The sequence below is a fragment of the Rattus norvegicus genome, chromosome 4 (assembly GCF_036323735.1).
Source record: "Rattus norvegicus strain BN/NHsdMcwi chromosome 4, GRCr8, whole genome shotgun sequence".
In the NCBI taxonomy this organism is placed as follows: domain Eukaryota; kingdom Metazoa; phylum Chordata; class Mammalia; order Rodentia; family Muridae; genus Rattus; species Rattus norvegicus.
Window position 1 is genome coordinate 115,295,129 of NC_086022.1, and position 23,727 is coordinate 115,318,855.

Here is a 23,727-nt window from a genome sequence, read left to right on the forward strand (position 1 = left end):
TTATGGGATTACTGTCTAATTGGGAGCTCTCTGAGAGAGTAAGGACTTATTATTCAATCAATCCAAATGAGCCTGTCAGTCACCTGGACGTTAAATCCTCTCCTTGAGATATCTGTGTGTTCAGACACTTTCAGAATATTCTGAAGGCTGCCTGTTGCTTTATACCAGGACAGTGGTTTCTTTGATCACTGCCAATTCACTCCTTGAGAGTGCCTCAGTTTGCCCTGTAATAAGTTATGCTTTTCATTTATTCTGTGTGTTTCATCTGAATTCTTTTGATGGCAATTACATAAATGCCCTCAATACTTCAGGGAGATCTCTAAATACCTTTAAAATATGAAATATCTACATAAACATGTTGTAATTTGTATCTATAAGCAGATTGTTTCCTGACTGCTTGCCTTGGTTACTTTTCTACTGTTGTACGGAAACACCATGAGCAAGGCAACTTGTCACAAAAAGCACTTAACCATTTTCTGGTTTCACAGAGACGGAGTACATGACAGGGGAACAAAGGCAAGATAGGAGCAGCCGAGAGTGCACATCCTGATTCACAAGTAGAAGGAAGAGGAAGCAAAAGGTTGGGAATGATGGTAAGTCTTTTGAAATCTCAAAGCCCACTCTTAGGAGACATTCCCTCCAGCAAGGTCTTACTTTTTAATTCTTCCAAAACAACATCAGACCAAACATTCAAACATATGAGTCTGGTTCCTTCAGACTACCATACTACCTTATACTACCTTTAACTTTTTAAATGTTCATTTATTCAGCCTCTGTGTGTGTGTGTGTGTGTTTGTGTGTGTGTGTGTGTGTGTGTGTGTGTGTGTGTGTGTGTGTGTGTGTGTGTGTATGCAGTAGGCATGTATGTGGAGGTCAGAGAACAATTTGAGGAAGTCAGTTCTCTCAGGCTATTAAAGGGGTCCTGGAGATTAAACTTGAGTCATTAGATTTGGCAGAAAACACCTTTTCCTGCTCAGCCACATTACAGACACTTCTTCCTATTTTTGAAATCTATCAAGACTAACTTAGTTGCATACCACGTTCTCCTAAACTTCATTCATCTCAGTAATTATTGCCTTTGTTGATTAATGCTATTCCGACATTGTTAATTTTGTGTTTAATGTAAAAATTCATACTATGGCCAAATGTTTTCATTTCTGTTACTGTGTTTGAATACCCAGACAAAAAACAATTTATAGAAGAAGGGCTTATATTGAGTTGGGTTTTCAAAAGGGTTGAGTCCATCAGGACAGGGAAGGCATGGTTACAGTCTGGGAAAGCACAGAGGTAGCAAAAAAAAAATGGGCTGGTTACATTATTATCCATATACAGGAAGCACAGAGAGACCAGGTAGTGAGGCCAAGTTATACACCCTGCAAGCCTGTCTTTGTGAAATACTTCTGCCTGCATGGCTCCACCACCTAAAGGTTCATAAGCTTCCCAAACAGCCACTAATTGGGAACCAAGTGTGGAAACACCTGAACCTTTGCAGAATTTTTAATCCAACACAGCAAAGTATCCAGAGATGGAAATGGAGTTTAAGTTTAGGATTTTAGCTTTGTTTACATACTACACTTTATGATGATGTACTGTCGATTTATAACCACTTGGAAAAGAACAGGTTTATCTCATTTTTCTTTTCTAAGAGTACAGTCATCTGGTTTTATCCATGATGCAAATATATAAAACGAAGTACTTGGAAATGCCCAGAAATTGTATGCAATTCTAGTTGCACCAAGTGACATGCAACATTGACTCTGAGGTTGTTTAGCACAGAAAAATAGAAAGCGTTTGCTAATGGCTGAGGAATTTCTACCCTGCAGTGTTTGTTTTGCTATTTAGAGCACATCCTAAGATAAGCATTCTTCTCTGTCATTCTGTCTCTGTTTGCCACTTTTTATTTTAAGTTAGAGCCAGTCATTTTATGAATATGAAACGGGTTCAAGTATAGAACAATTGAGCTCAAAGAGATGTGTCAGTTGTAAGCCTCAACTTTATCTTCCTGGTAAAAAGAAAAGGAAAAGAGGAAATAAAAAACTTATATCTAAAATAAGTATTCTTTTCTCCTTCTCATAGCAAAATTTTGCAAAGTTAACACGGATAGAAAGAGAGGACTACAAAGTCAGAGCTCTGGATGTAAGAACTAACAGTGACATTCTAGAATGTTAACTTTGTAATAAATATTTTAAGGATTTTAAAGGAGGGATAATGAAATGAATCTTTTGTTTCATCAAGTTACGTATTACACGAAATAAGAATTGTAGGGCCACAGCAAGATGGCTGAGCACACTGAGTCTTATGGACATGTTTGATGGCCTGAGTTCCATCAGTAGGACATACACACAGTGGAAGAGGAGATCCATCACATGGGTAGACATCATGGAAGAGTAAAACTGACTCCAGTGAACTGTTCTCTGATATCCACATGCACAGAGGTGTGTGTGTGTGTGTGTGTGTGTGTGTGTGTGTGTGTGTGTGTGCCAGCGCGCACGCATGTGTGTGAACATAGGCAAACACAAATAAATAAATTAAATAAATCTAATAAAAATGTTAAAGAGTATAGCACATTTACTGGCCACAATGTTAAAGGAGGACATTAAGGTGTGAAGTACTTTTTTTCTGGCACACATGTGATAACATTAGCAACTATGATGGACAGATATTCATCAGTAGGTAAATATACATGCTGTTTTGTCAAGGTACTTCATAATTTTAGTTTATTTTCATAAAATGTTGTAGGGATTTAAAACTAAATTGAACAATTTTAGGAACAGGGACAGCATTCAGTGATGGCCCTCTTTATGGTTTTCAGATGCCATGCTTCTTCCACATCCTCATATGTTAGAGGAGAAAGAGTAGATGCTGATGCTTTCCTCCTCAAGAACACAAATCCCCCAACTAAAATATGGACTGTGGCCTCATCTTTATTTAACCCTAAGCACCACTCAGAGCCACCACCTCTTAGCATTGTCCCACTAAGGGCTCAGTCTTTGTGCTTGCTAGTTTTAACTATCAACATGATCTGGAATCACAGGGAAAAAAAGTCTTCTAGAAATTCTCTAGATCATTTTGGCCTCTGAGTATGCCTGTGAGGGATCATCTAGGTTGTTAATTGAGGTGGGGAGGGTCACCGTAAGTGTGGAGGCACTACTTCATGGTTACCTGAATATAATGACCATCAAACATGAAAGGGTAAGTTGTCTCCTTTTGCTTTTGATTGTGAATGTGATGTGATGATGCTTGAGTTCTTGCCTTGATTTATTTTCAGTGATGAGCTCTAAACAAAAATTATAAGCCAGGTAAACCTTTCTTAAATTTTTATTTTATAAGGGCAAAACTAAATTAGTACAACCTTCAACATGGGAATTGGAGAACAAAAATATACAATTCAGTGTATAGAAGGGAACAGATGTGAAATCTCATAGCTCCCCTAAGGTGGGTAGTAAAACACCATATTTTAAAGAAGGATTATTCTGTTTTCCCTGAGGTAAGGCAAATTGAAGAAGAACGACTCCAGGTTTATAATATTAGAGAAATATGAAGATCATTGAGTTTTACTCTAAGATTATGAAAATAAAATCTTGTAATATCCTTAGATATTTATACAAACTATTACATAGAGGAACTTGCCTAGTTATTCTAGGGTTCCTATGTTGAACAGTACCAACAAAAAAATAGGAGAATGAGAAAATGAAGAGGAAAAGAACCAAGAATAGGAAGAGAATAAAGAAGAACTAGACGAAGAAGAAGAGGAAAAATAGATCAAGACTAAGACCAAGAAAAAGACCAAAAGCATAAGCATGAACATGACCAAGAATAAGACCTAGACCAAGATCAAGACCAAGATTAAGACCAAGACCATGAACGAGAATGAGAACAAGCACAAGAATTTGCCACTACGAAGTCTGAAGAGAAAGTGTGTTCTTATGTTGCAAAAGACCCAAGTTCACTTCCAGCATCCATGCAAAACAGCTTACAACAACCTGAAACTTTAGTTCCTGGGGATCTGACAAACACTTTTGACCCTGGCAGCCACTTACTTTCACTCATTCATACACACACTCATTCATGCACATGCACACACACACACACTGGGTGAGATACATATAATTCAAAATGTATTTTTACAGGATATTTTATTTATATACATTTCAAATGTTATTGCCTTTCCTAGTTTACACTCCAAATCTCCCCTCTCCCATAACACCTCACCTTTCTTCTATGAGGGTGCTCCCCTCCCACCAAACCACTCCCACTTCATCACCCTGGCATTCCCCCACACTGAGGAATAGAGCCTTCATAAGACCAAGGGCTTCTCCTCCTATTGATGCCAGACAATGCCATCCTCTGCTACATATGCAGTTGGAGCCATGGGTCCCTCCATGTGTACTCTTTGGTTGTTGGTTTTGTTCCTGGGACCTCTGGCGGGGTTTGGTTGTTGATATTGTTGATCTTCCTATGGATTTTCAAGCCCCTTCAGCTCCTTCAGTCCTTTCTCTAACTCCTCCATTGGGGGTCCTTGTGCTCAGTCGAATGGTTGGCTGTGAGCCTCCAAATCTGTATTTGTCAGGCTCTGGAAGAGCCTCTCAGGAGACAGCTATAACAGGTTCCTGTCAGCAAGAATTTCTTGGGATTCACAATAAGGTCTGGGTTTGGTATCTGTATATGGGATGGATCGCCAGGTGGCACAGTCTCTGGATGGCCTTTCCTTATGTCTCTGCTTCACACTTAGTCCCTGTATTTTCTTTAGACAGGAGCCATTCTGGGTTAAAATTTCAGAGATGAGTGGGTGGTCCTATCCCCCAACCAGGGGACTTGCCTAACCTCTGGATGTGATCTCTATAGGTTTTCCCTCACCTTTTTTTGGCATTTCAGCTAATCTCATTACTGTGTATCTTGGAAGCCTCTTGCTTTCCTGGCATCTGGGACATGCTGGTAGCTACCACTAGTTCCCTATCCCCCATTGCGACACAACTCTGTTAAAATACCTAACCATCTGTATATCATCCCTGTCTCCTCTCATACCTGAACCTGCCCCATCCCCCCTCCTCTCTACCTCCCAAGGCCCTCCCACCCTCTAACACCTGTGAGTGTTTTGTTAGCTCTTAAAGATGGATTGAGGCTTCCATACTTTGGTCTTCCTTCTTCTTGAGCTTCTTATGGTCTGTGAATTGGATCTTGGATATCCCAAGCTTTTGGGCTAATATCCACTTATCAGTGAGTGCATACTGTGTTACCTCACTCAGGATGATATTTTCTAGTTCCATTCATTTGCCTAAGAATTTCATGAAGTCATTGTTTTTAATAGCCGAGTAGTACTCCATGGTGTAAGTGTACCCCCTTTTCAGTATCCATTCCTCTGTTGAAGGACATCTGGGTTCTTTCCAGCTTCTGGCTATTATAAATAAGGCTGCTATGAACATAGTGGAGCATGTGATCTTGTTATATGTTGGGACATCTTTTGAGTATAAGCCCAGGAGATGTATAGCTAGGTCCTCAGGTCACACTATGTCCAATATTCTGAGGAACTACTAGACTGATTTCCAGAGTGGTGGTACCAGCTTGCAACAATGGAGGAGTGTTCCTCTTTCTCCACATCATCACCAGCATCTGCTTTCACCTGAGTTTTTGATCTTAGCCATTCTGACTGTTATGAGGTAGAATCTAAGGATTGTTTTGATTTACATTTCCCTGATGACTAGGGATGTTGAACATTTTTTTAAGTTCTTCTCAGCCAGTCCATATTTCTCAGTTGAGAATATTTGATTAGCTATTTACTCCATTTTTAGTAGGGTTATTTAGTTCTCTGAAGTCTACCTTCCTGAGTTCTTTGTATATGTTGGACATTAGCCCTCTATCAGATGGAGGATTGGTAAAGATCTTTTCCCAATCTGTTGATTGCTGTTTTGTCCTGTTGATGGTATCCTTTGCCTTACAGAAGCTTTGCAATCTTATGAGGTCCCATTTGAAATTCTTGATCTTAGAGCATAAGTCATTGCTGTTCTGTTCAGGAAATTTTCTCCTGTACTCATATGTTTGAGGCTCTGCCCCACTTTCTCTTCTATTAGTTTCAATGTATCTACTTTTATGTGGATGTCCTTGTTCTACTTAGACTTGAGCTTCGTACAAGGAGATAACAATGGATTGATTTGAAAATATCATCCTGAGTAAGGTAACACAATTATCAAAGAACATAGATGGTACACAGGCACTGATAAATGGACATTAACCCAAAAGCTCAGAATACCCAAGATAAAATTCACAAACCACATGAAGCTCAAGAATAATGAAGACCAAAGAAGGATGCTTTATACCTTCTTAGAAGGGGGAACAAAAATACCCACAGGACAGGACAGTAATATTGAGATAGGAGATAACACGTGGAACAGAGACTGAAGGAAAGGCTATCCAGGGACTGGCCCACATATACAGATACGATTCTATCCATATACAGGCACCAAACCCAGACAATATTACTGATGCCAAGAAATGCATCCTGATATAGCTGTCTCTGGAGAGGTTCTGCCACAGCATGACAAATACAGAGGTTGATGCTACCAGCCAACTATTGAAATGAGAACCAGTTTCCCAGTTGAGGAGTTAGAGAAAGGACTGAAGTAGCTGAAGGGGTTTGCAACCCCATAAGAAGAACAACATCAACCAACCAGACACCCAAAACTCCCAGAGATTAAACCACTATGCCAAAAGATCATAGGAATGGATCTATTGTTTCCTCCATATATGTAGCAGAGAAAGGCCTTGTCTGGCATCAGTGGGAGGAGAAGCCCTTGGTCCTGTCAAGTCTTGATGCCCCAGTATAGGGGAATGTCAGGGAAAGGAGGGAGAAAATAGGTAGGTGAATGAGAGAGTATACTCAAGCAAGAAGGTGGTAGATCTCAGGTTTCTGGAAGGGAAACCTGGAAAAGAAATAACTTTTAAAATGTAAATTTAAAAAGTCAATAAAAGAAAAAAAAGAAGCAAAAAGCAAAACAATGAATTGATTTGCATTTTCTCCATGCTGAGTGCCAGTTAAAACAATACCATTTGTTGAAAATGCTGTTTTTTTTCCCACTTTATAGTTTCAGCTCCTTTGTCAAAGATCAAGTGACCATAGTTGTGTGGGTTCATTATGGATCTTCAATTCTATTCCACTGATCTACCTGCCTGTCTCTGTACCAATACCATGAAGTTTTTATCACTATTGCTCTGTAATACAGAGTGAGGTCAGGGACAGTGATTTCCCGCAGAAGTTCTTTCATTGTTGAGAATAGTTTTCACTATCCTAGATTTTTATTATTCCAAATGAATTTGCAAATTGCTCTTTCTACCTCTACAAAGAATTGAGCTGAAATTTAGATGGATATTGCATCAAATCTGTAGACTGCTTTTGGCAAAATGGCTATTTTTACTATATTAATCCTGCCAATCAATGAACATGGGAGATATTCCATTTTCTGAGATCTTCAATGTCTTTCTTCAGAGACAGAAGTTCTTTCACTTGCTTGGTTAGAGTCACACCCAGGTCTTTTAGGGAAACTACAACATAGAAAAAGCAAGAAAGTAATCTTCTTTCACCAAACCCAAAAGAAGATAGCCACACAACCATAATTTCACCTTAAACTACAACAATAACAGGAAGCAACAATCACTTGTCCTTAATATCTCTTAACATCTATGGGCTCAATTCCCCAATAAAAAGACATTGGCTAACATACTGGATACATAAACAGGACTCAGCATTTTGCTGCATAAAGGAAACACACCTCAGTGACAAAGGCAGACACTACTGCAGAGAAAAAGGTGGGAAAATTTTTTCCAAGTACATGATCCCAAGAAACAAACAATAGTGCCCATTATAATAGCAAATAAAATCAACTTTCAACCAGAGATCACAAAAAAAGATAAAGAAGTACACTTTGTATTCATCAAAGAAAAAGCCTACCAAGCCAAACTATCAATTCTAAACATCTATGCCCCTAATGCAAGGGCACTAACATTCATAAGAGAAACTTTACTAAAGCTCAAAACACACATTGCAACTCACACAATAATACTTGGAGACTCCAATACCCCACTCTCAGCAAAGGACAGATCATGGAAACAGAAACTAAGAAGAGACACATTGAAACTTCCAGAAGTTAAGAACCAAATGTATTTAACAGATATCCATAGAACAAAAGAGTCTTTTGTTTCATCCTAAAACAAAAGAATATACCTTCTCAGTACCTCATAATAACTTTTCTAAAATTTACCATATAATTGGTCACAAAACAGGCCTCAAAAGATACAAGAAGATTGAAATAATCCCAAGCTTCCTATTAGATCATCATGGACTAAGGCTGGTCTTCAATAACAACAAAAACATCAGAAAACCCACATACACATGGAAGCTGAACAACACTCTACTTGGTCAAGGAAGAAATAAAGAAAGAAATTGAAGACTTTTTAGTATTTAATGAAAATGAAGGCACAACATACCCAAACTTATGGAGCACAATGAAAGCAGTGCTAAGAGGAAAACTCATACCTCTGAGTGTCTCCAAAAAGAAACTGGGGAGAGCATACGCTAGCAGGTTGACAGCACAACTGAAAGCTCTGGAACAACAAAAAAAGCAAATACACCCAAGAGGAGTAGACAGCAGGAAATAATGAAACTCAGAGCTAAAATCAACCAAGTAGACCCAAAAAGAATTGTAAAAACAATCAACAAAACCAGGAGCTGGTTCTTAGAGAAAATCAACAAGATAGATGAACTCTTAGCCAGACTAGCCAGAGGGCACTGTGACAGTATTCAAATTAACAAAATGAAAAGGGAGACATAACAACAGAAATTGAGGAATTTCAAAAAATTATCATATCCTACTACAAAAGCCTATAATCAACACAACTGGAAAATCTGGATCAAATGGACAATTTTCTAGGCAGATACCAAGTACCAAAGTTAATCAGGATCAGATAAACTATCTAAATAGTCCTATAACCCCTAAATAAATAAAAGCAGCTCTAGCCAGAACAATTAGACAACAAATGGAGGACAAAAGGATACAAATTGAAAAGGAAGAAGTCAAAATACCACTCTTTGCAGATGATATGATAGTTAAGTAACCCCAAAAATTTACACCAGAGAACTCCTACAGCTAATAAACAAATTTAGCAAAGTGGCTGGGTATAAAATTAACTCGAACAAATCAGTTTCCTTCCTCTACTCAAAGGATAAACAGACTGAGCAAGAAATTAGGGAAATGACACCCTTTACAATAGTCACAAATAATACAAAATTAAAAAATATTTAAAGATAAATCTCACTGCAATGATCAGGTTGAAATAAAAAGTAAACTATGTTGCACTTAAAGAAAGAAGAAAGCAAGCTTGTTCTGAAAAATATGTGAAAAGATAAAAAAAGATTTAAGTAGATCTACTTTGATTACTGCAGAGAGGTAGTGAATCCCTCTCTTGTTCATGCTCGGCTTGTTGTAGGGTCCCTGACACCCCAGCCCAAGGTGCCATGTGAGCACTGAGGGCAAATCTAGCATCTCCATATTTCTCAAAAAGTGGAGCCACCATGGAGAAGGAGGAGACTACTTTCTGTCTCAAGTTCTCTTCTATTGAACAGCTTGGCAGCTATGCCAATGGGAACTTCTGTGACCTGCTGTGGAAGTATACCTCTGCTGAGGAGCTCTAACTGAAGCTCTTGAACACTTGCAGGCTATGCTGCACTTTTTCTTCAAGGACATTAGTATCTTCATTTTGGCTGACCTGGAGCTGCCAGCCTGGGTGAGCACCAGGAAATATTTCCATCCAGAACATCCTGAGTCTTCCCTTCATCAAGATCATTGTCTCTCTCAAAGGCAGAAGATGTAACAGAATGAACCAGTACCAGAAATCATCACTTTTTTTTTCTTTTTGTGTGCCATTCTGCCTACCTCTAACTCCCATGAGTCCACCACTCTTGCTGCCAATCACTGAGCAATCCAACTTGAGAGAGAATGGACAAGAAGGCAGGTCTTGACACTTGCTTGGCTGCAAGACATGCTCTTCCTCACCACCACGACTTTCTATGTGTTTCTTTCATGTCCAAAACAGTCAAAGAATATGAACCAACATGTTTGGGAATCTTAAATTCAAAATGACCTAATCTTGGCCTCTTAAAATTGACCCCAACCTGTGCTACCATTTTTGGCACTGACTTAAAACTAGAAAAATCAAAATGTTTTTCATTCCACCCCAAACCTCTCCTCTAGTAAAGGGGTTGTACCTCCTCTGACTTTCATGATTAATTTTTTATTCTCTTCTTGGCTTTACCTATCCAAGACCAGGGCTGGTAAATCCTGGAAAGGCAGGGCAGTGTGTAGTGGGAATCCTGGGGGAGTTATTATAGACAGGTGATATTAAGCTTGTTATAAGTCCAAGTGCCTGCAGGGCCAAGCAGGAGATGAAGGGAGCCAAAGTAATGGTTTTCAGGTTCCACTCCTCCTGCCTTTTTAATTTTTTTGGCATGACCCATACAAGAAATGGAATAGCATCCTTATAATAGATGGGAAGGAAAACCAAATCTCAACAGCACATATGTCCTGGTGTTAGGTGGTCAAGATCAGAAATGAAAAGACCTGGGAAGGAGCACTAGAAATGGTCAGTTAGTGCCATGTTAGAATGCTGCCAGATGTTCTCAGTCTTTAGCCATGTTAGGACCCAAATCTAGACTGTTATATGAAACCTTGCGATTTTTAACTATTTGTAACAGATTGTCTTTCAAATACTGTGCAAACCAGAGGGACTACATCAGTTTGTCTGAGAATATCTGGCTCACAGAAGTCCATTTTCTCATGTCTGTCTATCTTCTCAGTCTCATCTGATGTCATCTTCCCCTCTTTGGAGTCAAGTCCACGGTGTCTGCCATCAAACAGGGCTCACTCAGTATGAACTACAGCAGATCTAGGCAGCCTCTCAAATCTGGACATTGTAACACTTTTAAAGTCTGTCACTGCCAGGGTATGGGGATTCAAACTGAAGAATGGGACCATAGCAGCCATTGAGTGGAGCAAGGATTCTGAGAAAAAAAGTGGATTCCATATCATATTTCATGGATTCCTAGTCACACAGTGTGGATCTGCCCACCATCTATCACCAAATGACAACTTCCTGAACCTCAGATAGCCCCAGGTTCTAGACTGGAAAACTAGAAAGGAAGAAAGAAAGAAAAAGAAAGGAAGGAAGGAAGGAAGGAAGGAAGGAAGGAAGGAAGGAAGGAAGGAAAGAAGGAAGAAACGAGGGAAGGAGGGAAGGAAGGATTGAAGGAAAAGAAAATAGAAAAGAAGGAAGGGAGAAAAGGAAAAAGGAAGGAAGGAAGGAAAGAAGGAAGGAAGGAGGAAAGGAAGGTAGGTAGGTAGGTACATAGGGAAAAAGAAATGAAACACCAGCTTTAAGTAAGATTGATTGCAAAAATTTTAAACTGAGGATTAATAAAATGGCAAGGAACTGAAATTAAGAAGTATATTTCCTGAAGACTCAATTCATATAAAGAGTTCTGAGATGGAACCAACCATTATCAAGCAGAGCATACACACACACATACACACACACACACACACACACACACACACACACACACACACACACACACACTGTGCTAAGGACAAAAGAGACCTGAGAGGACAAACATATATTACAGGCACACATTTAGTGTGCTCTTTAATCAGAGATAACGAGAAAGCCCAGACAGAAAGATGGTCTTGTAAAGACAGACTGGTCACAAAATACATCAAAGTATTAATCCCAGAAATTCAAGAACTACACCAATCGGTATAAGCAGAAAATACAAATAAAATCTGCAAATCAGCTCATTATGTAGAAACTATAAAGGAGAAGAATGTGTGTAGTCATAATGAACTTGCCGCTGACTTCCTTTTAAGACAGGGAAATTGACTTAATCCCTGACTCATCTAGAGCAATGCAGTAAAATATACCGAAAGACCTGTGTTTACCATTTTGTTTTTATTTTTATTAAGATATTATCTCAGGGTCAGGTGTAATGGTGCATTCCTTTATTCCCAGAACATGGGAGGCAAAGGCACACAGATCTCTGTGAGTTTGAGGCCAGCCTGTGACAAGGTTCATATACTGTGAAAGAGGACATTATGAAGGAACGCTGCTTATGCCACAGCAGACAGGATGCAATATCATAGGGGGTTTGGCAAGAATATACCTACCTCAACATACACCCTTCAAAGACACTCCTCTATTCACTGTCAGTAAGATTTCTCCTTTCACAGTTCTACTGTCCCCATGTGCTCTATTCTGATTTTAAATCCATTAAGCCATTGATAACACCAGAGGTCTTAAGTTTCAGTCACCTCTTCATGACATGAGCCACTAGGCAGGGAACAGGCATTTAACACATGAGACTTATGGGAGGCTCTTTGTACACAAAGTGAGACAACACACATGTTGCATAGAAAACACATAAGCAGAAAGGCACTGTGGGAGTTTATAAATTAAAGGTACCTAGAGTCATTTGGAAGGTGATGTTCACAGTTTTCTTTTTTTCTTTTGCCTTTTTATTTCTTTAGCTAATTAATTAATTTACACCCCAAATGTTTCTCCCCATCCTTGTTCCTCTCTCTAAGAGTTCCTCCCCTCTACCTCCCCCCCCTTCTCCTCTCAGGGTATGCCACCCCCAGTATCCTCCCACCTTGACAGATCCAGTCTCTGCTAGATTAAACATATCTTCTCCCACTGGGGCCAGGCAAGGCAGCCAGGAAGACTTCTTAAAAGGTGTTAAAACTATGGACGGAATATAATGGGACTTCTAAACAATAGTGACATATTTTAAAGTCATGAGTTGAAAGCATATCAAGTTACATGATTTTCTTCTTCAAAGTTCTGTGTCTATATACTAAGTTCCTAAAGGCCATATCAGGTAGATGAAACTAGGTTTGGATTTGGCCAATGCTATAACAGAAAATGATAATAATAATTTTTATAACAATGGTACCTAAATAAGTGAGGAAGATAAAATGGGATGGTACAAAATGGTGAACAATTATATTACACTGGTGTTTAACACAGACACACAGAGCAGAAAGACATTTTTATGTAGAAGGATACTCTGCTGTGCCCTGGCACATAGTCTATGCCATTCTTGGCACTCTTCTGTACATCTGTTTTACTTTGGAAAACAGAATGGGGGCTTGATACAAAGACAAGTGCAATACTGGTGAACTAAAACTTTCCAAAGGGCTTATAGGCCCGTTTAGTGGAGAGAAGGCAAGAAGTGTTTATGCCAAATTTTGTTTCAAACACTTAATGCAGCTTGAATGTATCATCAGTGTTTCCCTGTTATTAAAGCCAAGTTCAGTAAAGTGTAAGTTCCTCACTCTGTAACATGGAGCACCACAGATACAATGACAAGAGCAAGTTCCTTTTACCAGCCACACATGTGGCTTATGGTATTCGTGCCATCAGGAAAAAAAAAGCAGGATGATTAAATTGAATTCAGTAGAATAAACATCTTAATGAGATAAAAATAATCTTTGTGTATCATCATTACTTAGAACTTTGTTGAAAAATACATCTATTCCTCATAGTCACTATTTCCATGAACATAAATGCTTTTTGCTTAACATTTGGACCCAAAATTCCTTTTTCCTTTAATTTTCTCCTGGTGGAGAGTGTTCTTTCCCGAAGCTACTTTAGTCATTGACTTTGCATCAGTTACTTCCAGATTTACTATGTAGCCTCCAAGACTTTCCGCTTTGATTTTGGTCAATGGTTTTAATACAAACCAAAAAAAGTGCAACACATGTCTTAGACAAAATACTTGTACTCAAGTTCATAAGGATCACTGAAACTCAGTTTAAGAAAACAAAGAGCCCCTAGAAAGCTAGCAAGAAACATAAAGAGACACATTAATAGAGAAGGTACACAAATAACCTGGGAGTTCATGAATGGATACTAAACGTTATTAATTCCCAGAAAATGAAGATTAGGCTTAGATATTTCACAACTCTAAATCCAATATGATGGGGGAAATGACCAAATGATGGTGAGGTTGAAAATGACTGCATGATGTTGCTGCTGGGAAAACAAAATGGAGTAGCCACGTTGGCAGTGGTTTATTGGATTTTATGAATTGCACATACATTTTCTACATGTTGGCAGTGGTTTATTGGATTTTATGAATTGCACATACATTTTCTACATGTTGGCAGTGGTTTATTGGATTTTATGAATTACACATATGTTTTCTACACCACAAATTCCTTGTACTTCAAGAAAAGTACCAAGAGGTACAAATATCCATGAAAATATTTGCACAAGAACATTTGGAAGGACTCTAACCTCTAAACCAAGTGGTCATTATCATCTTAGTCAAAGCCGCTGTTATTCTCCACCAGAGACCTCCAAGTTTGGATCTATTAACATACAAGGATGGTCTTTAATTCCTCACCTGGACTTCCAGACAATCCCTCTTTTCCTTCCTGGAAGCCATAACTGCATGTGGTCTCCAGGGATGCTGGAGTACATAGAGTAAATGAACTTTACATGAGCATAGTTGTCATCTCTGCTGGGGAGAGACTCTTCAGTGACCTAGCTCTCTGATGGTTAACCATAGTCTTGTAAGTAATCCCTTGCCTCTGTTTCTACAAGTAATTCCAATAAGCTCATTGTATCTCTAAGCACGACTTGCATGAACTCGATGCTCTTGTCTGTCCTTGGTACCTTATCTAGGATTAGTTGAACTTCACTTGTGCCTCCTCAGAAAACGTCAGGATCATAGTAATTAAACACTGACTATAACAAAAATGTCATCCACTTGGGTGGATACAGGCAAAAGTTGTGTTAGGTCCATAAACAGTTTACTTACAGTGATACTGAGACATTTTACATTTTACTTATGAACACTGATTCTTGGACTATTATTATACTTACTTAAATTGAAATGTTTGCCTTTAGTGGCATGAGTAAGTCTTGAAGATAATACAGAGTAGAATAAATGAGACAGATGTGTAAGAGTACTCTATGAAACAGACAATATCAAATTCTAGAGAACTGCATGCTATCCAGTGGCGGCAGCAATCAGAACACCCTTTGCCCGAGGTTGGAGGGATTCTTAGGGAATACAGAGATATTGGAGATAATGGAGGTGTCTGTGCAGAGCTAAATATGTTATGAAGATGGAAGATTTTAAATCTGTGCAAATAAAGTCGAAGACTGCCCTGCCCTGATTTATTATGAGTGTAAATGTCTCTTTGAAATCCAACCAGTAAAGGCTAAGATACTTCATTCACTGCTCTGCATGACTTGACCACAGAAACTGTAAACCTGAAGAAGAGCTTCACAGCCACTGCTAACATTCTCGCTGTGATGGTGCCTAACTCCCTCCCTAGTCATGACTCAGCATTTGTCATAGCTGCTCCTCAGCTCCCTCCTACCTTATTGTGGAACTTTTAGGAATGAAGAGTCTTTTAGACCTCTCTTCTGTCCCAGCATTGACAACTTGGAGAGCTACGTGGTAGGTATGGGTACAGGAATGGAATCCACACTTAAGGATCAGGCAGTGACATTGATAAGTGGCTATTAGCCCAAATGCTTGAATTACCCTAGATGCCTAGAACAAATGAAACTCAAGACGGATGATCAAAATGTGAATGCTTCACTCCTTCTTTAAAAGGGGAACAAGAATACCCTTGGCAGGGAAGAGAGAGGCAAAGATTAAAACAGAGACTGAAGGAACACCCATTCAGAGTCTGCCCCACATGTGGCCCATACATATATAGCCACCCAATTAGACAAGATGGATGAAGCAAAGAAGTGCAGGCCGACAGGAACCGGATGTAGATCGCTCCTGAGAGACACAGCCAGAATACAGCAAATACAGAGGCGAATGCCAGCAGCAAACCACTGAACTGAGAATAGGACCCCCGTTGAAGGAATCAGAGAAAGAACTGGAAGAGCTTGAAGGGGCTCGAGACCCCATATGTACAACAATGCTAAGCAACCAGAGCTTCCAGGGACTAAGCCACTACCTAAAGACTATCCATGGACTGACCCTGGACTCTGACCTCATAGGTAGCAATGAATATCCTAGTAAGAGCACCAGTGGAAGGAGAAGCCCTGGGTCCTGCTAAGACTGAACCCCCAGTGAACGTGATTGTTGGGGGGAGGGCGGCAATGGGGGGAGGATGGGGAGGGGAACACCCATATAGAAAGTGAAGGGGAGGGGTTAGGGGGATGTTGGCCTGGATACCGGGAAAGGGAATAACACTCGAAATGTATATAAGAAATACTCAAGTTAATAAAAAAAAATAAAAGGATCAGGCAGTGAAATGTATGCTACTGGCTGTGCCTTTTGGAGGTTTTCTGATCTGTTTCTAAGCTCTTGACTCTATCTTTGCGATTGCTTGAAAATCGAGGTGTTGCTTTCCACAGTTTTAGGGCCTATAAAATTTACCACTCTCTGATAAACATTGGAACGCAATGAGATGAGGGCAATATCTTTGTCGTTCATCTTCCGTGTTTGCATGGTAGGTTTTATCTGCATGCTGTGCCTGGTGTACAGAAAAAAAAATGAGTATCATTTCCTGCTAAGTCTTCCATTTGTTTACAGAAATCATCATCCTTGTGTCATCCTTGATGGCAGTAATTTCTGATTCAGCCTCCTGAGCCACAGTGTTTACTCATACAATCTACATTCAGAGGACTGTAACACGCTTTTTAAGCCATTTTCAACCACTGGAGGTATGTTTGTGGCTGCTTTCTGTGTCTCTATTGTCTTCTCAACTAAGAATCTATAATGAAAAATAGACTGCAAGGCTTTTGTCAGAAATACCTTGAACGGATACCTTACCATAGGAGATGCGAAAATTCCATTAGGGTTTATTTCCAGTTGAAAGAGATACATTCAAAGGAGGAACAATATTATCAGCCAGTACTACACCACAAAGTGCATGTGGATTTTTTTATTAGCTCTTTCCTCAAGGAGAAAGAAAGTTGACGGAAAACATTTTTGCAAGATAAGTGCATAAATATGAAGTTTTGTGCTGGGTTCTCTACAGCCATCACATTATTGCCCATTAAGAGTATTTATGGAGTATTCAGTGACAGGAAAATTGTTTGATGGACATATCCCACATAATGAGATTTTTAAAAGAAATTGTAGTTTTATTTTAAATCAAAGTCTAGATATGTCCAGAACAGTATTTCCAGATGAAAGGAGTGGATCTTGGGGATTTAATGGAGGCTCATTTAACCTTTAACTTCCCAGCACGTAACAGCATGCTTGGAAGAGAAATAAGAAAGGAAAAAAATCAGTCTCAAACTAATGATTATTTTTATTTAGAAAAACACACATATGAGATTTTTGACAAATAGAACTTCCCAAGGTTATTATGCTATCCTGCTGAGGCATTTAAAATATGTTTTTATACCAAGTTTAAGAAGCTTGCAACACACACACACACACACACACACACACACACACACACACACACCACTCACAAACACAGTCTTAAATCTTTAATGAAATGACCAAATGGTATATAGAAAAGTGGGGAAATGGGCTTGAATCATTCAGAATTCCCCAGCCACATATGATCTCCTTTTACCCTCTCACTGGAATTTGATCTTCTATGATTCTCAACCACATTTTTTCCCTTGAATTTCCAAGTCTGTGGCTGTAGACACAGCTGGCTTTTGTTTTTCTGATGCATGTACAATTTATTAAGGCAATATTTGAAAAACAGTGGACACTTAACCCTGTCACTTTCTCATCTGAAAAGTTTGCAACATTCCAGCTCTCCCTCCTGTCACAGGTTCTGGATTCTTGGACCAGGTATCAGGGTCTGTCATAAAAGCTTTTGCTTGTGGGTCATGAATGTAGGAAAGAAACTGGAGTGGAATATTACTATGCCTGATTTACTTCAAGACAAAGTCTTACGAAGCTTAGACTACTATTGAATTTGCTATGTGGCAGTCGGGCTTTGAATTGACCCTCCTGCCTCTACACCCTGTGCTGGCACAGGATGACAGGCTTGTGCTACGCGAATTAATACCCCCAGTTTTTAGGAAAAAAAGGGATTTATTTCTAGAATATTCTGGATTTCCACTCCCTACCTCAAAAGTTCTAGAAAAAATTGCTTTAAAAGACTGATAGAAATAGTTTAAACACATGTCTCATTCAAACTCAGAGTAGGTGAGGACCTGATATGCAATAGGACTGTTGGGAAAAGCAGTCAAGTCAGATAGGTGTTGGCCCTGGTTTTTCTCCCTATTTCTCTTCAGGGGCTTTCTCAGTGATTGCAGGAGCAAAAGGGCCCACCAGTCACATGGCTGGAGTGTTCTGGGTCACATACTCCATAGTGTGGGAAAAGGCCTCTTGAGCTCTGGCCATGCACTCCAAAGTTTGGGTAAGAAAGCTGGCTGCAAGGTCCTGGAAGGAGTGGGTGCCGGAGAAGGTGGCCTGAAGGTCATCCACCTGGCTTCAGGCCTGCTGGGCCTACTCCTTGATGTGGCCTCAGAGGCCCTGGATGCTGGCCCCCCAGGCCACACACATGCTCTGTAGCTGCTGGGAGAAATCCCTTAACATACTGAGAGCCCGGGCTGCCACTTGCTTTGGCTTAGCTGTGTCCTTTTCAGTGCCCTGTGGGATCTTCTGGTTCCAGTTGAGCCACATCTGGTGCAGCTTCTCCTGCCACTCGGCTGCCTCTGGTCCATGCCCTGTTTCACAGATTCAGTCAGACTGAGCACATGTTTGAGCTGCTGCAGCGCCTTCTACGCACTTTGCCTAGCATTACACAGCTTCCCAAATAGATAGGCCGAATTGCTCATAGGCGGAATTGTGCAGCCTCTTGGATAGCGAGGCCAACCTGTTCCTTCTGCTGTTGCAGGAAGGCCATGTCTGAGCCCTCCGGAGATGTGACAGTCAGGGCTAGCTCTGCGTGTCAAGGGTAGGCGATTGTCCAACCAGGCCTCTGATTTCACCAGCATCCTGTCCATTCTGCTAATCACCATCTGTCCCACGGGGGAACCCATGACTGACTGGACACCGCTGGTCACTGCTGTCTTGGCCATGTCCACACTGCATAGCCCTGCAGGTCACACCCACTACTCCTGTGACTCAGATGGCCACCATGTCCTTAGCTATAGACACTGAGTTGGATACCATTTCTTGAGCCCCTGATCAAGACTGATCATGACACTGATGATGACACCAGTTTGTTAGTATTCTCCAAAACCTTCTCAGTCGGCTGCTGGAGGGTGGGCAGGCTTTCCTGCAGTCTGTCCAGCCCTTGGTGCACATACTCAATTGCTGTAACAATCTAGGACTCCAGTTTGGACAGGAGGGGCTGTGCCCTGCTGACTGTAACCATGCTCAGGGTCTCGACACCTTTCTCGGCTACACCACACACAATCCCGGCGTGGGGGTAGATCTCCTTGGTGAGGTGTAGGCGGCATTTACCATCCCACATGTGGAACTGATGAGAGGCAGGCTGGCAACATGGTCCACCACACTGGGCCGCATGACAGGTTCTTCTACAGCAGCCTGAGCTTCAGCAGGCACATCTGTCCCATTGCTAAACATGGTATGAGCAGCAGTTGCAAACTCCTCAGGTTGCCTAGGCGACAAAACCTCTCCTAACAAGTCCAGCTCGGATCTCAGCTTTTTTCATTTTACCTGGTCATCCATTGCCTTTTCCTTCCCAGTCCTCCTCCTCCAGGAGGCTGCTCATCCTTCAGGAGACTCCTGGTCCTCCAGAGGGCTCTTCCTCTCTTCCCAGGACTCCATTACTCACGTATCCATTCCCCCAGGCTTATGCTCGGAAATGATTCCATCTAATCTCTTCATTTTACATAAAATCTGTTTGCCAGTGAGTTACAAACTCAGAACTCCGAACATAACCTCTTCTTTAATCTCCAAACTACTATCTACAGATCATATACCTGAATATGATGTGGGCTGAATTAAGCTACAATACAAAAAAAGAGATAAGTAATTCCAGGAACTTATCACATTATAACAAAGATGAATTAATACCCTCAAGGGGATGGAGAGATGTGTCTGGGATAAAGAGTGCTTACTGGGTTCAAGTCCCACCACCCACACAAGGGCTCAGACTGCCTGTAACTAAAATTTCAGAAGCTGTGATGCCTTCCTCTGAGGTCTGAGGACTTATGTATGCAATGATATATATATATATATATATATATATATATATACATATATACACATATATATTATATAATCATATTTATATTATATATGCATGAATATGGTGTGTGTATTAATGTGTGCATTGATATACATACATATAAAATTAATCATTTAATAAAAATACCTTCATTAAATTTGTTGACCTTTTATCACTTGAAAGTTGTGATACATGTCTTCCCTTTGTCCTTGAATCTGGATTCAAGGGTAAACTTTTCATCTGGGATAGGCTACTTTTTTTTTCTTTTCTTTTTTTCAGAGCTGGGGACCGGACCCAGGGCCTTGTGCTTGCTAGGCAAGCGCTCTACCACTGAGCCAAATCCCCAACCCCTGATAAGCTACTTTTAAAACAACCGAAAAATGGCACACCATGGCTGCTGTCAACTTCATTAGCAGTGAGATTGTATTTTTTGGCCAATATAAACCAAATGACCAAACTGTATATTTGTGGTATAAAGAATCATAATCTCCCAATAGAGGAAAAATGAACAGTTGAGAATAATGATAAAATTGGGCACAAATGACTAACAGCAGATTCAAAGTCAGAAGTTCAAAATTGAAATATTCATTTTCCCTCTGTCTTACTTAGGGTTTCACTGCTGTGAAGGGACACCATGACCAAGGCAATTCTTATAAAGAAAAGCATTTAACTGAGGCTATCTTACAATTTTAGTGGTTTAGTCCATTATCATCATGGTAGGAAGCCTGGCAGTGTGTAGGCAGACATGGTGCTGAAGGAGCTGAGGTCTACATCTTCATCTGCAGGCAGAGGGAGACTTCCTACTGAGTGGTACACTTCCTCCAAGAAGACCACTGCTCCCAATGCGTTTATGGGGTCAATCCCATTAAAACTACCACATCCTCCTCAGAAAGAAATATATATCCTATCTGCTCCCTGCCAAGTGATGCTTTCACACACTGATTTGATTCTGTAGAAGATGTAAGCACTAGAAAGCTAGCACCACATTTAAGAACTCTTGATGCTTTTGCAGAGATCAGAATTTGATTCCTACCACCCATATCAATCAGCTCATACTCCCCAGTTCCTGGGGATTTAACACCCTGAATATTCCCATTCACATACAGATATACACAAAAAAGCATAATTTTTTAATTAAAATTTTAAAAAGATATAGGAGGAAATAGGAGGTTTTTGTCCTTCCTGACTATCATGGGATATTAATGATTTCAGAGGTGTAAGTCTTTCCCTTAGCATGTGTAATTCATTTATCTAAGCTGTCATCTTTACTCTCCTGGGACTATGGCTATAAATACTTAAACATGTTTTTCTGTAGCCTGTCAGCATACAACAGCCAGTTATCTCTGGGAACTACACGCTGAGAAGCACAGATAAGTGTTTAAAATCCTTTTCATCATGTGGAAAGACTACAAAGTTCTCGTCAATGGCCTCAGGAACCTGTAGACTTGAGACATCTGCCCTGTAATTTTGCAGGGAGTCATTCTCCTTTTCACTCAATGTGCATTACCTAAAAGGTGTACTTTAATCACTTTTTACGCAGGCCTTTGCTACTGGAAAGTGCCAATATCATGGACATTTGAGTAATAGCGAGAAAATTTTAGGGCATTGGATGCAACCTGAACATAGAATTGTGTGGTTTTGGCCTGATCAGGTTTTCGGCTATTCTGAGAATACAAGGTAAGTGACTTGTCCTTCCGTGTATCTCCATTGTGCTGTGCCACTCTCACGAGAGGCTCTAAGAGTTGGGACCTCCCAATCTTGGACTACAAGCTCCTGAGGCACAAGCCAAAGCAATCGACTTTTCTCTTTATAAGATAACAACCTCATATGTCTCACCATAGTAACGCGTTGATATTGTTCTGTCTGGAGTGTGACTTCAAGTGACTTATTTCCCTTAGTAACAGGAAGAAGAGATGTGAGGTAGGCCTGTAGAGAGCCTTCTTTCTCTGATGATAAACAACCAAAATAACAGATTGGTTCAGAAGGACAGTTGCTAAGCCACTAAAGTTGTGGCTTTCCAGCAGACATGGAAATAATCCTTAGCCCTGTGGAAAGCTGGGAGGTGGTAAGCTTGAGGATAATGCTGTTTATATAGCTTTCCACTTCAGGTCAGTAGGCAAGATTGGTAATAACTTTTCTCACCCCTAGAATCTGTCACATGGAAACTTTACCATGTGCTGGTGGAGAATTGGTTACAGGCTACTATGGCTTAATATGTATGAATAAACTTATTTAAACACACACACACAAATAAATAAAAGTAAGAGGGACATAAAGATAGCCATGATTTTTTTAGTAATCTCATCAGTTTTGCACAAATGATAGTAACAGTGTAGATTCAAAATGTATCTTCCAAAAGTGTTGGGGCACAGCATGTGATAGGTACCTGGAGATAAGGAACTGAAACAGAGACCACGGAGAAACCCTGGTTACTGCCTTATATAGTCTGATTTCTTAGGACACTGAAGACACATTGCCCAATAGTGTCGCCACCAATGTTGAACTGGGTTCTCCTATACAATCGTCAACTGATAAAATGCACTTCAGGTTTGCCCACAGGTGGGAGCATATTCTCAATTAAGATTTATTCTCCCAAATGACTCTAGGTTGTCTAGAGTTGAGGAAACACAAAACAACGCACTCTCCATCTCATAATTTTCTTCCTTTTGCTCTCATTATTATGGGAAATGAAACAAAACAATTAGATCTATTAATATACTTTAAGTACAAATGTAATCACACTGTGAGCATTTTTACCTGACATTTTTTACTGATATGATTTTTTAGACAGTTTTTAGCTCATAATTTGTTTTCTTCCTTTTCCTTAATAAATGTTCAGTATATTTACATATATATTTATATATTCACCAATATATAATTTTTTTCACTTTCCTACTGGAAAATATATAACTGGATTGATTTCTGAACTGTTTCTTGCAATGTGTTTTATGTTGTTTGGGTATTTTCCAAGAAGCCATGATCTCTTGAGATTGGACTTTCAGGGTTTATTCAAAGCAGATTATTTCTTCTATGTAAATCATGAGAACACTGAACAATAATTTTTACAGATTTATCTATTTTATTTTATGAGGCTTTCTTTGGATATATGTAAGCTCATCATGAACATGCCTGGAACCTGTAGAGGACAGGAGACTCAGATCCTCAGAAACTGGAAATACAGACAACTGGGAGCTCTCTCTGTGGGAGCTGGGGACCTAAACCAGGTCACCCTCAAGAGTGGCAAGGCCTCTAGTCTCTGTAGCATCCCTCCAACATCCCCCATTGAAATATAAAGTTATTAATTAGGCAAGTTGTTTCTATAAAGCAACAAATTATGTATCTAGTTTCTCTACTATATGTCTTTAAGGCTGGACTAAAAAGTAATGACTATTTTTTATGTTTCTATCAATTTTCTTTCCTCCAGACTCCCATTTTTCAAGAGACAGTGAATCCACATAAAGCAGATTCTATCTTAAACCTGTCCATTCATCCTTGTCATCTTTTTCTGTAAGTTATTTAAAAATAAATTCGGAAAACGGTA

At 39.9% G+C, this 23,727-nt stretch overlaps 1 long non-coding RNA gene and 1 pseudogene across 1 annotated transcript; one reads left to right on the forward strand and one right to left on the reverse strand.

Moving 5' to 3' along the window:
- The first annotated feature begins 488 nt into the window (after nt 1–488).
- LOC134486806 (uncharacterized) lies at nt 489–23,727 on the forward strand. Its single transcript, XR_010066199.1, has 4 exons — nt 489–593; nt 16,607–16,737; nt 21,727–21,863; nt 23,611–23,727. It is a non-coding gene; the product is annotated as an uncharacterized LOC134486806 (long non-coding RNA).
- Nucleotides 18,266–19,579, reverse strand: Plin3-ps2 (perilipin 3, pseudogene 2; annotated as a pseudogene).